Source organism: Gossypium raimondii, chromosome 6, assembly GCF_025698545.1.
Source record: "Gossypium raimondii isolate GPD5lz chromosome 6, ASM2569854v1, whole genome shotgun sequence".
NCBI classification, from domain to species: domain Eukaryota; kingdom Viridiplantae; phylum Streptophyta; class Magnoliopsida; order Malvales; family Malvaceae; genus Gossypium; species Gossypium raimondii.
Genome location: NC_068570.1, coordinates 20693574 through 20698740, shown reverse-complemented (window position 1 = coordinate 20698740; position 5167 = coordinate 20693574). Strand labels below are relative to the sequence as shown.

Genomic DNA, 5167 nt, shown 5'->3' with positions numbered 1-5167 from the left:
GAGTATTTTGATAGCCAATTAAACCCGATTTAGCTATAATTAAATATCATACATATTCATACACCTTCAATTGAATTTATTAACACCAATTAAGCCACAATTAAATAGAATTAAACATTCAATTTCATGCATATCACCTACCAGTTAATTCAAACAAGTGGCGTACCTTAGTCGCTAGTTAACCACTCCATGGAAGCTTCATTTCAATAATGGTTAGTGTAAACATCATACCTCACACACCGTGTTATTAAGAAACAATACACCGTAAATTATCCAATAATCAAACTCAAACATGCATATATGATATTATAAAACCATCCAAAATTAAAAATTTCCAATATCCAATTCCAATTACAACCAAAATTAAACTAAGTCTCGGAAGTTCCACAATGCCCGATTAACTACACGAATGTGAAGGTGTGAGCTTAAAAAGCTTAGTGAGTGTTAATAAAACAGCGAGTAAATTAACACCCGAATCATGCTTAAATTGAAACCAATCAAATACAAATTTTAAATCACAATATCAATCTATATAGTTCAATGCCATATGCACAACCATGTATAAAATATCATAACTAATCATGGCCTATAATCATCAATTTAGCATATAACATTTCAAACATTTATATTGGCATATACAATCATAGCTTAATCGGGTGATCATACATCGGATATACGGATCTCCTTACTCCCAATTAGAATCAGAATTAGTCTCAGATTGAGCGGGCCAAGACCACATGGTCCCTTATATCGCCTCAAATCAGTCCCGTTGAGTGGAGACACAAGCTCAACACTCCCTTATCTACTACAAATCAGTCCACCTAGAACCTCATTGCTCACAAATAACATATCAATATGGTGAGTACTCACAAATCCTATGGCATGCCAACTATATCCAATGAACCCACCATGCTGTAACGCCAATATAACCAATCAATCATATCATAATTTTAGTCAATAATGTGCTCAATTTAAAGTGCCAAAACGCATATATAAATCATGTAACATATCCAGTTTAACATCAAATTAAATTTAGCACACCAATTACCTATTATCAATGTTCATTTATTAATTGAATATCAACATACCATGAACCAAAAACTCCAGTATGCTTGCTTATTTCACCATTATAATCAATTAAATCAAGCACACAAAATCAATAGATGCTCACCTACCAACACTTAACAAAAAAATTATCACTTAAACATATATCAAGAATCTTGCAAAATTAACCAACCAAAACTCAATTAAATATTTTCAATTACTAATTAATCATCCAATTAAGCATAAGTGAGGGTCAATTTACCAAATCACCCTTTAATAACACTCACCACACAACTAACTCAACCACAACTAAGTAATCAACCAAGCAAATCCAAGCTTCAATTTTGATTAGCTCCATCCTCTTCAAGATTCGTAGCATCAACAGAGATAAAATAGCTATTACCACCTTTTAAAAGATATATTAAACACAAATTTTCATCAACTAGGCTACACGAAATTCTCACTCAAAGTTACCTTACCGGATTTGTATCATCAAGTTGAAAACTCGATTCCTCACAAAATCGATCACTCCAGCCCTCCTAATCACTTCCAAACATCAATACTAGACCAAATAAACATATACTAAGCATCAATTTCATATTTAAACCAATTTCACAAAAATCTGAAAAATCAGTTTTTGAAGATGATGAAATTCGAATTTCTTTAAATTATGTTATAAAACATGTTTAATCTTGATAAATAAGACCAAAAACCTTCTAATAAATCCGTTTTGAGTTGGAATATCCAATGATTTGTGGATTTCCTCTCAAAATTCAAGATCCACCATTAAAGCACCTTAAACTTTTGAAGAAGATGACATTGATAAAAATCATGTAGTTATCACTCAAATAATGTAAATATGCTTATAATCATCATAAAAATAAGTTTAGAAATAACTATTACCTTTGATTCATTCTAAATCCTTTGATTGAAAATCTTGATTCAAGAATCTTGAGAAATTTTAGAATATTTTTGGCTACTTTTGTGAATAATTTCGGGTGAAAAGAGAGTATTTTGAGAAGGAAATTGTTGACTCTATTCTCTGATGATAGATCTTTAAAGCCATGCAAAGAAAGCAAATTTTATAGCTCTCTAATCTGATGTAAATGGTGTGAAAAGCAAGCTAGATGCATTGTGTTTAAAATTGAAACAACCCACCAAAAAATTAAAAATTGGGAAATTTGCCCAATGGCCACTCTCACATTTCCCTTACTTTACCAAATGATCTTTTCCATATAAAATTCCAAATTTAAAGGTTTATTTGCCAAAGAAATACTCCAAAATTTCCCTTATTTTACAATTAAATCCAATTTAATTAATATTTAAATTTAACTCAAATTAACCCCCAATAAAAATTATTTTAAAATTCTTTTTCAACCCAAATTAATTATTTTCACTAATAATTATTTAATTACTTTAAAATTAATTTTCCAAAAATATTTTTATTTATCCGGATTACTGTTTAATCGATTTTAGATGAAATTGACCTCCAAAATTAAATTAAAAAATTACTATTAACCCAATAAATTCCTAAATTCACGCTCAGAACCTGAAAAATATACCCGAAACTATTAGACCCGATTTAGGGATATTACAGGCCTTCCTAGGATGATTGGCACCCAAAAAATATACCCAAAAAATCCACTTCAAAGTCGTAAATAACAAAGTCAGCAGGAAAAATAAATTTATCTAGACATGCCAATACATCCTCGATTTTTCCTTCTGGAAATGCTAAAGATTGATCTGCTAACTGAAGTGTAACCATAGTAGGTCTAACTTCACCTATCCCCAACTTTCTAAATATGGACATGGGCATCAAGTTAATGCTCGCTCCCAAATCACATAATGTCTTACCATAATAAGTTGCTCCAATGTTGCAAGGTATGGTAAAACATCCAGGGTCCTTCATCTTTGGGGGTAATTTATCTTGTAGATATGCACTACATTCCTTCGTCAGAGCTACCATCTCAAATTCTTCAAGTCTTCGTTTCTTGAACAGGATATCCTTCATGAATCTGACGTAGTTTGGCATCTACTCAAATGCTTCTACCAACGGAATGTTGATATGAAGTTGTTTGAGTACATCTAAGAACTTCTTGAACTGGACTTCCTGCTTTTGCTTCTGAAGTCCTTGAGGGTAGGGTGGTGGAGGATTCTTAACTTGAACTGGGCACTTCGTCTATTGTGGCACTTCTACATTTAACAAAGGTGTTAGTTTATCAGAATTGACTGGGCCAGAAGTTACCTTATCAGATTTTGTAGACTCTAGTTCTGGTGAAGCTGGATTTTCAACACTTGGTTGAACTTCCACTTTATCTTGAGCATCAGTTGGCTCTTCTTCAACTTTGACAGTGTTAGGCTCTATCGTCTTTCCACTCCTTAGTGTCAATGCTTTACAATGCTCTTTCCTCAGATTTTTTGGATTCTTTGTATCACTAGGCAAAGCACCTTGTGGCCAGTTCCTAAGTTCTGTTGCAAGCTGTTGCAAGCTGTTGCAAGCTAACCCACTTGATTCTCCAAATTTCATAAAGTGGCGTCATTCTTTGCCATATATTCCTTCAATAGGTTCTCTAGGCTATTGGAAGGTTCAGTTTATGGTGATTTTTGAACTTGATGGGTAAATTCAAATGGCTGGGTCTGTCTAGGTTATGCGTAAGTGTTACTGGGTCTAGCCCCTTGGTTACTCCAAGAGAATTTCAGGTGGTTTCGCCAAGATGGGTTATAGAAATTAGACTACAGTCCCTGCCTACCTCAGTTTTGGTTCTGGTTACCCATGTAATACACGGATTCTGGGTTTGATGGGCATTGTTTAAACAACTTTCCTTCCCAACAATATACATAGGCTACATTTTGAATTGATTCGGTAGTTGAGCTGCAAAATTATTAGACCCATTAGTAGTAAAGTTCTTAAGCATTGAAGATATCGAAGATACCTGAGATGTAAGGAAAGTGAGAGCGTACACTTTATGTATTCCTGTGACTCGATTTTCTAACGCTTCTCGATTGGTTGGTCATTGGTAATTGTTGCTAATAAATCTCTCAATGATTTCATAAACCTCATTATAAGACTTAGAAAGGAGAGCAAGTGTCTACTACCATCCTCGTGTGAGCATTTAGACCGTTATAGAACATCTCTAATTGGATGTAATGTGGGATTCCATGATGAGGGCATCTTCATAATAGTTCTTTAAACCTTTCTCACGCTTTATACAAGGACTCATCATCCATCTGTTGGAAGGCAGTGATTCATTCCGTAACTTAGCATTCTTGCTAGGTGGGAAATACTTCATAAGTAATCATTCTGCTAACTCTTAACATGCGGTGATGGAATCTGGTGGCAATGAGTCCAATTGGCTTAAGCTCTGTCCCTTAGTGAATATGGGAACAACTTTAATCTTAATGCTTCTTTGGGTACCTCGATTAACTTGAAGGAGTCACTCGCCTCCATAAGCAATCTGAAGTGAAGGTGAGGATCCTCAGTTGGCATGCCACTGAATTGGCCCACAATCTGAAGCATCTGAAACATGACTGGCTTCAGCTCAAATTGTTATCCACGATTTTGGGTCTCCTAATACCCGAATTAAGCTCATGAAATACTAGCACGACATATTTCTTAGGGCTCTATCCTTATCATCAGTAATAAGGATAAGATTTTAAGCATGATTTGTTCCATTTCCTTGATTTTGGTTCTCAAGGTCCATCTCTTCGATCCTTCTCTAAGCTGCTTGTCTCCTTCTTTGTCGAAAAGTCCTTTCAATTTTAGGATCTACAGGGAGTAAGTTGATAATTCGATCAATACCCATAAACACCTGAAACACTCACAGAAAAAATGATTAAATTAACATTAAATAGAAAAATAAACCAAAATGAAAAATTAACAATTTCACAAATAGTGTATTTTAAAACAGTCCTCGACAACAAGGCCAAAAACTTGGAACGACAAAAACGTGCAAGTGTACACAATTGTATCAAGTAATAAAGTGATAAGTAATGTCGAGTTATTGTACTACAGGGACTGTGAAAGAGAATATTTGTGAAATGCAAATTTAAACAATCTGGTGATGGAAAATATGTTAATTTGAAGTGGTGATATAAAAACTAAGAAAATTAATTAAGTGCTAAC

The 5167-nt window shown here is 33.9% G+C and overlaps 1 non-coding gene across 1 annotated transcript; it reads left to right on the top strand.

The window, feature by feature from the left end:
• Positions 1–4198: 4198 nt before the first annotated feature.
• On the top strand, positions 4199–4303 carry LOC128042092 (small nucleolar RNA R71). The gene has a single exon (XR_008197300.1). It is a non-coding gene; the product is annotated as a small nucleolar RNA R71 (small nucleolar RNA).
• The last annotated feature ends 864 nt before the right edge of the window (positions 4304–5167 follow it).